The sequence below is a fragment of the Odocoileus virginianus genome, unplaced genomic scaffold, assembly GCF_023699985.2.
Source record: "Odocoileus virginianus isolate 20LAN1187 ecotype Illinois unplaced genomic scaffold, Ovbor_1.2 Unplaced_Contig_19, whole genome shotgun sequence".
NCBI classification, from domain to species: Eukaryota; Metazoa; Chordata; class Mammalia; order Artiodactyla; family Cervidae; genus Odocoileus; species Odocoileus virginianus.
Window position 1 is genome coordinate 1,274,533 of NW_027224336.1, and position 11,558 is coordinate 1,286,090.

The following is an 11,558-nucleotide window of genomic DNA, read 5'->3' on the forward strand; positions in this document are numbered from 1 at the left end:
TTTCGATGAACTTTTGGGTTGTTTGCACTTTTTGGTTATTGTGAATAATGCTACTATGAACATGAGTGGACCAATATGCTTTTGAGACCCTGATTTCAATTCTTTTGGTTATATAATCAAAAGTGGAATTGCTGGATTGTTTGGTAATTCTATTTTTAATTTTTTGAGGAACTGTTTTCCATAGCAACCGTACCGTCTTACATTCTTACCAAGTGTGTACCAGGGTTCCAATTTCTCTGCATCCTCACCAACACTTGTTAGCTTTTGTTTCTGACAACTTATTAGTCCAGGGTCTCCATTCTCCAGAGAAGGAGAACTAATTGGATGTGTGTGTGTATCTGTGTGTATACACACATAATGTTTGTCTGTTTATGTTTATACATGCTTATATCTATTTATGGTGAGGAACTGGTCTGTGTGATTATGGAAGTTACCAAATGTCTAGATCGTCTGTCAGCAAGACTGAAGCCCAGGGGAACCGGAGCTTTAGCCCCAGTCCTAAGGCTAGCAGGCTTCCGTAGTGGCTCAGCTGGCAAAGAATCTGCCTGCCATGCAGGAGTCCAGGGTTTGATCCCTGGGTCAGGACGATCTCCTGGAGGAGGAAATGGCAGCCCACTCCAGTATTCTTGCCTGGAGAATCCCGTGGACAGAGGGGAATCCATGGAGTCGCAAAGAGTCAGACATGACTGAGTGACTGAACTCTCACTCAAGGCTAGCAGGAGACAGACCCAGAAAAAGCAGAGGTTCAAGTCTGAGTCAGAGGTCAGGAAGAGACTGTCTCTCGGGGGGAGGTCGTCAGGCAGGAGGGGTCCGCTCTCACTCACTCTTTGTGGTCTAGCTGGGCTGTCAGCCCACTGAATGAGGCTCACTCACATCAGAGAATACAATCCCTTTGACTCAGCCTTCTATTCAAATGTTCATTTCCCCCAGAAACACCCCCATAGACACACCCAGAATAGTGTTTGACCGAACGTCTGGGCCCCTCAGGCTGACACAGGAGACTAGTCATCGCAGCAGCCAATGTGAGTTGATAACTCGCTCAGGTTTCCCTAAGGACCAGCGGGCCATCTTTCCACGCGCTTATATCGGCCCACTGTTTACCTTCTTTAAAGAAATGTCTATTCAAACCCTTTCCTCATTTTAAACTCAGGTCATCCATTGCTTATTGTTGAGTTGTGGGAGTTTTGTATGTTCCGGATACTAACCTCTTATCAGGCTCAAGTCTCCTGCATGTTGTAGCAGGTGTTATGGTTTCCCTTCCTTTTTAAGGCTGGTCATTATGGCCTTGTATAGATGGACCACATTGTGCTTATCCATCATCCATCTGTGGACACTTTGGTTGCTTCTGTCCCTTGGCGCCTGAGCACACTGCTGCAATGTACGTGGGTGTGCAAATACCTGCTGGAGACTCTGCTTCAGTTCTTTTGGAGAGAGACCCAGAAGTGGAATTATTGGATCATACGCTAATTCTATTTTTAATTTAGTGCCTTACTATTTTCCATAGTGGCTGCACCATTTTACAATCCCACCACCAACAGAACCCAAGGATTCCAATTTCTCTACATCCTTGCCAACACTTTTTTTTTCCTTTTTTTTTTAAATAGTAGCCATCTTAATGGGTATGAGGTAATACCTCACTGTGGTTTTCATTTTTGTTGCTGTAATGATTAGTAATGTTGAACCTCTTTTCATGTGCTTTTGACTATCTCTATATCTTCTTCTTGGCCCATTTTTTTCAATTGAGTTGTTTGATTTTTGTTGTTGAGTTGCAGGAGTTTTTATCTTCTTGTTAACCTCTTCTCATTTATATGATTTGCAAATATTTTCTTTCATTTCATAGGTTTCCTTTTCACTCTGTTGATGGTGTCTTTCGATGCACAGAAGTTTTTAATTTTGATACAGTCCAATTTGTCTATTTTTACTTTTGTTGCCGGTGGTTTTGGTATTGTATTCGTGAGGTTCCTGCCAAACCAATGTCATGAAACTTTCCCCCTATGGTTTCTTCTAAGACTTTTATAGTTTTAGGTCTTACATGTAGGTTTTTGATGGATTTTGACTTAATTTTTGTGTATGTGTGTGTGTGTGTGTGTGTGTGTGTGTGTATGATAAAGGTCCAGCTTTTGCACGTGGAGATCCAGTTATCCCAGCACCATTTGTTGAGAAATCTGTGCTTTCCCCAGTTGAATGGTCATGGTACCTTGTAGAAGGTTAGTTGGCCATGTGTGTGAGGGCTTATTTCTGGGCTCTATTCTATTCCGTTGGTTGTTATGTCTGTCTTTACGTTACCCAGGTGTGACTTTGTAATATCACTTAGACAACGTTGGCTCATGGAATGAGCAGTGATGCTTCTGTGGACTGTTTCTCACAGCTTCTCCAGCCTCCTTCCCGCTCCATCCACTATGCTCACGTTTTGTGAGTATGCATGTGTCTTTTTGTGTTTTTATCGCCCCCAAAGCACAGGACTTGTGACCCTGACATTTTGGGTAAGCTGACCCAGACAATGCGGTGTCTCCTTTAAAATTCAGGTGTTCTGGGTATTTCAGGACCTGTGACCAACATTCAACATGGGAATTCAATCCATGACAGCATTTATTCCAGTTCCAATCCCCAGGGGCACCCAGTGAACAGTGTCTTGGAGTTGTGACCGCAGTGGCCCTGTGGCTCCTAAGACACACCCATAGGTACTTCCGAACGGCCAGCGGGCGTTTCAGAAAGTGCACGGCCTCTGGAGGGTGAGCAGACCCCCGCTCCCGTCCCCTCGACCCCTGGGCCCACATGAGGGTGCTGTGTCTGCTCCCCCCACACTGTGCTTTTCCAGGCGTCTTATCTCAGCTCCTGCTTGTCCCTAGCGTGTGTGGCCACAGAGCGCTGGCCTCGCCCTTGCGTCTGACGACGCCGGGATGGGAGAGCCGGCCTGCGGAGGAGAGGTGTCCCCGTGGTCTCTGGGCCCTCTCGCCGGAAGAGGCCCCCGCTCCCTGTGTCTTCATTGCTTTTTCAGCTTGCCCCTGTTTCGTGTGGGTGCCTGCCAGCCACGATGTTCAGTGGCTCGGAGATCACCCTCATCGTCCCCCTCTGCCTCAACTATTTATTTAACCCTCTTGTGCCGAAGGTTTATGCTGGGCAGGCAAGGGGCTATTCCCTTCCGCTTGTAAGGATTTCCAAAGGGATGGGAGGAGGCCTAGAAAAACACCCCAAATTCTTTGACTTCAGGCTTGGACTTGAGTCCTGCCTCCGGGTGGTGGTTCGGGGAGAGGGCCCAGGGAAGCGAGGAGACGGAACAAAGACCAAGGCTTGGGTCCAAACCTGAACGCACGTATCTGGCTGTTCATCTTTTCTTTGAGGCAAGACTGCACTTTCTTTCATGCAAATTCAGGCCAAATCTGTGGTCAGACTCCGCCCATCAAGAGAGCTAGGATGAGGAAGGGGTGGCAGGCAGGGCCAGCTCCCACCAGGAGAGCTCGTTTCTCAGCCCCCTTGGCGTGGCCCCAGTGGCTTCTTCTTCTAACCGGTGGAAACCGGAGCAGATATTCAAAAGAAAAGCACAGATTTGGTACCTTGAGCAGTGAGGTTCTTTCTTGTCGTGAAATTCTCGGGGCATTTGTCGACGTGCCTGCTGCAGCCCTGTTCCTGCCAAAACGTGTCTCTTGCCCTGACCCAGACCTCCTTCCAGAACTGCCTAGTCGCTCATCTCAGCGAGACCGTAGTCTTCGCACTAAGCCTTCTGCGAGCGGTTCTCCGTGTTCTTCTCATTCATTTCAAAGGCTGTTTAGCTTACTTTCCTGAAATTGCATCGTTAACAACAACAATTTGAGCTTGTATATGAATTCTTTAAGGAGAGGCGCTTATGTCTTCTGCTAATTGAGATTTTGGCCTATTCTTCCCATTTTGATTCACTTACTTGGAAATCAATCTGAAAAATTTATTGATAAGGCCATAAAGACCCTAGTAAATGACATTCAATTTAACTTCTTTCAAGGGATTTGGTGAAAGTTGTTTATGATTTCAACAGCAATTTTTCCTTATTAGACACCTACCTTGTTGGCCTGATACACAGGATGGAGTACTGGGAATAGAAGGTCAAATGCCAGGCCCAGGCCACCGCTCCTGGACCTATCACACCCAAATGAGTACTGTGCCCACTGAAGGCATTTGCAAAAGTGTCCATGGCCGCGTCACTCTTCAAGCTGCGATCTGCGGGCTCCAGGTGTCAAATATCCGGTGACAGGAGGGCAGGTGCACACCCGGGCGACACCTGTCCAAGCTGTAGTGACATGGAGGGGCAAGTCACGCTGGACGTCCCCACCTGGTGGCCGTGAGGAAGCAAAAGCTTATATTAAGCTCAGAGCAGGCACGACTCGACTATGGTGAGAGTGTCAAAGAGAGCTGACCCCTGGGGTGTTGACTGGGAAGGTGGGGGTGGGCATCTGGGGCCCTAGAAATGTGTCCATCCTGATCTGGCCGGAGTCACGCAGTGGGCCCACGTGTAAACACGGCTGAGCCGTATGGTGAGATGCGTGCATTTTCTACATGTATGCTATACTGCGATGAAATAGCTTAAAAAGAAAAGATGAGCCGTATGGAGTCCCTGACCTCCGGGAGCTGACAGTCTAGTAAGAGACACACATGGACGGGATCGTGTCCCTGCCTGGGGCCCAGAGCTGCCCCAGAAGAGCAGTTTGCGGAGGGAGCCACGGGCCCTACGACCCTGCTCTCCAGCCCCGAGTCCAGAGAGCGCTTCCCGGCCCTGCTTCTGACCTCCCCGCGGCCGTGGGCTTTGCCAGCTGCTCCCACTGTCAGCGCTGTCTGCTCACAGAGCAGCCTCGGGGCTCCCAGTGGATCCGCTCCCCACCTTGGCCCGTCTGGTTCCGTCTCTTTGAGGTTCCCTGTCCGGGTCTGGCCCTGACGGGTCTGTCCGTCTCTCTCTCGCCCTGGTCTCAGAACAGAAATCACTGGCTTGAGGAGAAGGGGGAGGCACGGCAGAGCTGGCTTTGACCTTGGGTGCAGCTGAGTCCTGGCTCTGCCCTTGCGTCTGCTCTGGTCCTCAGACCTGCTCTCCCACCTGCGGGCCTTGCTCTCAGGTGGATCCCGGAAGCCTCCGACGCCCCATGACCGTGTGGTTGGCAGGTCTCTCCCTGTCGCTCCATCAAACCTCCCCAGAGAGTCTGTGTCCTGACTGGGCCCATGGGCTCCCCCGGACTGACCAGTGACCAGGGGGCGGAGGCTCCAGGGTGCTGGCTGGCCCCTGAGCCCACCTCGGGAGCTGGCAACAAGCCCAGGCTGCCCCACTGCCACCCCGCTGAGCCCCCGAGGGAGGCGCTGGTGACGCCCAAACTTGGCAGCAGCGCCCAGAGCCGAGCCCTGGGCAGCCTTCCCTCTGGGCTGCGGTTCAGCCTCTGAGTCACCCCGCCCGTCACTGTCTCTGCTGCCGGCCACGCACTTCCTAGGACGGGTCATTGTCAGGGAAACGGCAGTCAAAGAAAGGAGCCCTTTCAGCCTGTCCTCACCTGCCCTGCTGGGCCCCCTGCGGCGGGGACAAGGAAGGAACCTGCCCTCGCCAGTCCAGGCCGGCTGACATCGCGGGTCAGTCCCCAGAGCGATGCTCCTGAGGGGTCAGTCCCCAGAATGATGCGCCTGAGGGCCAGGCCCAGGGACTCACCCCCAGCCCCTGCTCACGCCCGCCTGGGCCCTGACTCCACCCCCTGCCACCCAGACGAGGACGGGGCATTTGGAGAAAAGACAGAGCTGCCGGCCCCAGCCAGGCCACAAGGAGGCCGACGGTGGACAGGGCCCCCAGGGGCCAGGGTGGGGGTGGGCGACTCCCCTGCCCCAGTTCCTCTGCGGCCTCCGGGTCTGGGGGGTCATCGCCCAGGGTCCTGTCCCCGCAGCTCCGACCCGAGGGTCCCCCGGTGCTCACGGCGGCCCTGACACCACCCTGGACCTGAGAAGGGGAGCACAAACACTTCTGTTAATTGAACTCAGCACGTTTCTCTGATGCTGGGATGTTTCACTCGGGGAGAAAACTCACCCCACACAGCAACACAAATCCTCTATTCTGGAGTCAGTTTGATAAAAATCACCATAAACCATGGGAGCTTCCAGAAACTTACTAGCACTGCAGTTCCAGGGGCAGGGGTCCCTCCCTTCCTGGGTCACCACGTGCTGCTCCCTGAATGAAGATCAGCGTGGCCCAAAGCTGCTGAGAGCTTCCCATGGTCTTAGCACAGCCCGAGCCTGAGCTCAGCGGAACTCTGCTTCCTCATCACGGGGCACGTAGCAGAGTCGCGAATAACAGCTCCGCCGTCCAACGTACACTTACTGGATTAGCAGAGCTAACAAACAGCGTCTCATTCCTGGCTCCCTCCACTGAAACGTGATCCTTCCAGGGGCGAATAAACTGTTCCCACTCGCTGACCTTCCTCCTCCAGGGAATGGACAGCTCTGCTTCTCCTGACCCAGGCCTGTCCCCCTCCTCGCAGTCAAACCGAGAGGTCTGCAGAAGCTGTGGGGTCCCCCTTAGGAAGGTTGCTCATTCTCCTCAGCTCTGACTTTCTGAGAGATGAGCCTCAATGGGAAATCAGAAGGACAGGTGCGCGGGCCCCACTGGAGGCCAGCCTGAGGGCCCCGGGTGGCCGGCCCGCCCCTGCCCTCCACTTGTCCTGCTTCTCCCGTCTTCCCTGCGGCACTTCCCTGACCCCCGAGAGCATGAGGCCCAGAGGCACTGTCCTCCCCCCATCTCCGGGGCTGGGTCAGGGCGCCAGGAGGGCCGTGGCGGCTGACGCAGAGCGTGGCCCCAGGCCTGGAGTGCAGGTCAGCGGGCGGGCCTGGCCTCAGCCTGGACGCGCCTCCTGGCCACTGCGCTCGTTCCTCTGAACGGGAGTGGTTGGGGCCGCGACAGCAGGGGGCCGGCGTGTCCTGGCCGCAGTGAGCGCTGGGCGCGTCACCCCTGGACATCCACTAGCCTTGCCGGGTGTGACGGGCAGGTGTCTAGGGACCAGGCCTGGGAACCAGCTTCAGACTGAGGAGGGACGGGGCCCAGCCTGGGGCAGCTGGGGAAGAGCCGACCGCCCCTGAAAGCTGTGCCTGCCCTGCTGCCCCGGGAGCTGACGTGAGGCTGGCGAAGGCCGCCATCACCAGGGCTCAGTCAGAGGAGAGAAGGGGGTCTGAGTGCCAGCGGGTGGGGGTCATGAGTCAGTGCGGGCTGCAAGGACAGGCATGCTGATGGAGGAGGTATGGTAAGCTTTCCCTATTCCACATGATGAGAAAGAAAAAGACGGGGCATCAGTGCTGACGGCTCTATGTGCGAGCTTGTATATATTTTTTTTAAAAATCTACCTGTTCCTGACTTCAAACACATTCTTTACCCGATTATTATGCCATTGGGTAAAGAGGATTATACCTCTTCCAGAATATTGTGTTTATTTTCATACTCACAATACAAGAATGCTTTCATACCAACTTGGCCATGTAAAGAGTTTGATTTTTAAATACTCAAGGTAGTTACTGCGTTCTATTCCCACCGCGGCTCTGCCGAACGCTGTAAGACGGGCGTGCCCAGGGCCGCGGGGGCCGTGTGCGCGGCCAGGGCGGAGGGACGGCTGGGGAGGGAGAGGCCTGAGGAGCCTGCCTCGGCCGCGCCGCAGGTGGAGTGTGCAAAGCCAACAGTTCACACAGCTACTGCCGCACGCTACGGCCCGGGGCTCCCCGGGGCGCCCTCCGCTCGGCTCCAAACCATCACTTTAAGATGGTCCCTTAGGTTCTGGAGGAAGCTGCCTTCCACCAGGCCTGGCGGGCCTGGAGCTGCGCGTGCGGCCAGCTGAGCAAACACGCCTGGGAAAGAGAAAGTGGCCCCAGGTCCTGGCAGGGCCCAGGCTTTGGCGGGGCAGGTCCGCAGGTGGGGGACGAGGCCTGGTGCCCTGCAGCGCGCAGGCCGTGAGCGATTTGCCGCCTGCTACTCCTGACTTTTGTTTAATGGGGACCAGAGGCAGGAAGCCGAGGCAGCAAGTACCGCGGGGCAGGAGGTAATGGGAGCAAGGAGAGAAAGGGTGCGGTCTTTCTCAGCCCCGCCGCGGGCAGGAGTCCCCACCGCAGGTGCCCTGATGGCGTTGCAGGGTGCGCCCCAGGGTCACTGGAAATCCCGGGAAAGGGGTGGCCTTTGGGGAAATCCCAAACAAGCCTTGTCAAGACTTTTCCTCTTGCGCTTGGAAATCTTTCCTTATTCTAAGAAATATTTCACACGTTTATTTCTGGCTCGCTCTATACTTTCCCTAAACTCGTTGGGTTAAAAGCTACTTGATGCCTGAAAAGCCCCTTACGGAGGGTGTGGGTGGGCAAAGGTGTCTCTGTGTGTGAAATACAAGGTGCTCATACTTTGCCTTTCCAGCAGCTAGTAGCTGAGCAAAAGCTGATGCTCTGAACATTTTTCCATGGTTTCTGAGTGGGTGCTTTCCCCAACGATTCCTGGCCCTTCCTGAGGACAGAACCCTCACTTTTCTGGGCGATTCCATACACTGAAGAGCAAATCCTGATTTTAGAGCCTCGGGTATTTCTCCCCCTTTTTCCACACTCACACCTGGATTCTGATGCATTAGCCAAATTCAGGTGGAAAAAATCAGATGCTTATAAAAATATTCTAAAAAGTCATGCCTAACCTTTAAGGGGAAAGGGCTAGCTGTTTCATTAAACATTTATCACTTTTTTGGGGGGGAAATAAACTTTATTTTCCTCTCTTGGGGAATTACCCAGAACCAATAAAATGCTGTTTTACAACTGAATATTCCAGTTTACATCTCGTGGAATGAAGCAAAATAAATATAAACTTTAAAAGTATGGTCATGGCCCATATATTTTAAAAAGTGTTGTCACCATGGACCAATGCAGCTCGAATATGTTTCTTTAATGTTTCACTGTACAGGGCTGGATAGGCTTACTCCTAATATCAGTCTTGTTTCTTAATTGTCTGATTTCTGCTGTAGTGTTTGATAAGGGGGAAAAAAAAGGAGTGTTGATGGAATATTACATCTTATTTAAAGAATAAACGTTGTTGAAATCTGAGAGTAATTCCTGGGAATGAATTCCTGTTCCCCCTCCTCCATCCTGCAGATCTTTCCTGGCTGTCTGTACTTCTGTTTTTGTTCAAGTTTCTCTTTCTCTTGGAGTTTACAGGCACCTCCTCTGCGAAGAATTCATCTCAGTTTAAGCGCCTTCCCCCTACATATCCAAGGATCAGGAAGGAAATGCTCTGGAGCCTGGGATTTGCTTCCAAACAGTGCAGGGGGCTGAGAAGTGGGGGTGCAGGTGAGGGTGGAGGTCGACCAGCTGGCCGTGAGCTGAGCATCATTGAAACTGCATGTAGGGCACCCAGAGATTGTGATGCTATTCTCTTTAGGATGGGTTTGAAATTTTCCACAGCAACATTTTCTTCAGTCCTCTCGTCTTCACGCTTCTCTTTCACTGGACTCTGGGTTCCCTCCTGGAGTCCCTGAACATTTACTCTGGAAAGGATGCCGCTTTGCCCAGCTGACCAGCTCTGACAACGAGATTTTTGGAGGTCTTTCTGAAGACAACCCAACCTGATAAGACAGTACCCCTCACTCTGTGCATCTGAGCGAGTGTTATTTTAATTCTGTTGGGGCACGCTGGCCCCCGTCCTCAGGAGCCCAGGCTGGACTTGGACGAGGGGCTTCACCCCCTTTCGGGTCTGGCTCTGCATCCTCCCCTTCCCTCCGCCTCCCTCCACCGTGTCCCTTCCCACCGCTGCTCTTCTCTTCCTTCGTCTCAGTTCCAGCTCAACCCCCTTGCCTAGACATGAGGGGAGATCTGCCCATCACTGTCCTCAAACCCAGACCCCTCCGGAGCAGGTGGGTGGGTGCTCAGCCACCATCGGGCGTTCATCTAAGGCACCTACTTAAACCCGTAGCACACTGGAATAGGTGTCACCATACAGCCCCTGTCTGACACTGGGCAGTCTCCAAAGGGATGAACTCAAAGTCTGTCCACAGTGGAGGTTTAGATATGCTCAGAAAAAAGTCTGGGAAGTCTGGGTGAGGGTGTTACCATCTGGAGTCAGGAGAGAGAGCTGGAATTGGACCTCTTAAAGCCTTTCTACTCTGCTAGACTCCTCAGAACACAACAAAACTTACTTGTGCTCTCTCTGTATAAGGGTAGGATGGATAACTAAAAAAAATCACAGGCAGATGATAGTATCAGAATTCCAAATTACTTCAATAGGCAAGAATCAGGATGCAGAGCCAAAAAGGTCAGGCACAGCGTTAATAGTTCTACAGCGTGCGTTTGGGTGAGAAGTACCAACGTCAATTGTATAGCAGAGCCCGGACATCTGGTATATATGAAAGGCTTGAGATTGCAGAGAATCTGCTCTGAGCCTGAAGGGAATGTCCAGCTGCCTGAATGCATTTACAGCATCTGTATCAAGGGAGGTGACAGTTCCACGTCACGGTGTCATGTCGTGGTCACTGTAAGAAAGGGCCTGACACGCTCGGGAAAATCCAGAGGGAAGTGAGTGGACTGGAGAGGAGTCTGGAAATGATCATCTATAGGATCATGAAAGGAAATGGGAGTGACTAGAGCCCCAGATTTCTAGGAGGACAAAAGGGGCCCCCAGGACACTGGGAAGTTCTCACAAAGGGCACAAGAGAAGAAGGAAGTTTGGGAGCAACCTTGTGACGATGTTGACGAAATCCTGGGCTCACCCCGAGCTGCACATGGAGAATCAGATTCTAACCGGCACGTAAAGGACTAAAGGACTTTGAGTTAACAGATCGACCACGCAGGTCCCAGCCAGTCACCGAGCAGCAAGTGAGGGGGGCAGATCCAAACACCTCAGCAAAGACTCTGAAAGTGACCTGACCCGAAAACCACAGAGATGGTGGGTGGGAGCTCACAGCCTGAACCTCCTTGGGTGGATTGTCTACTATAACAAAAGCACCAATATTTTCTGTACATTTTGCCTAGAGTCTCCTTACATAATAGTCAAAATGTCCAGGATGTCACCCAAAATTACTTAGTATAGAAAGAATTGGAAAAATATCAACTGGCATGGCAAAAGGCAGTCAACAGACACCAATAAGGTGACGCAGATGTTGGAATTATATGACAAAGATATTAGAAGAAGTTATTAATAAAATGTTCCAAAAAACAGTTGAGAATACACTTCAAATAAAGGAAAAGAAAGAACTGGAAAATGTAATAACAAAACCTCAGTGGATGGGTTTATTAAGATAATGTAAAGTGTTCCTACGATAATGTGTTTAATTATGTGCATATAGTTTATTTTTCAAAACAGTGACTCTTTTTAAAAACCTGTTTGCAAATTCCTGAAAATTAAATGACCAGGTCACAACATAGCTGTCTACTCTGAACATTCTATTTCAATGCGCAGTAAAATGCCCTGCATGGTAGGACTTGTTAGAGGATTTAATACAGAGACCGACACTGTGAAACTCCAAGTGGTAGCCAAATGTGCATTTCTAAACAGAGCTAGCTCGTGGTCTAGGGAATAGATACACTCTGGGAAACGCTGACCCAGACAACCAGGCTTG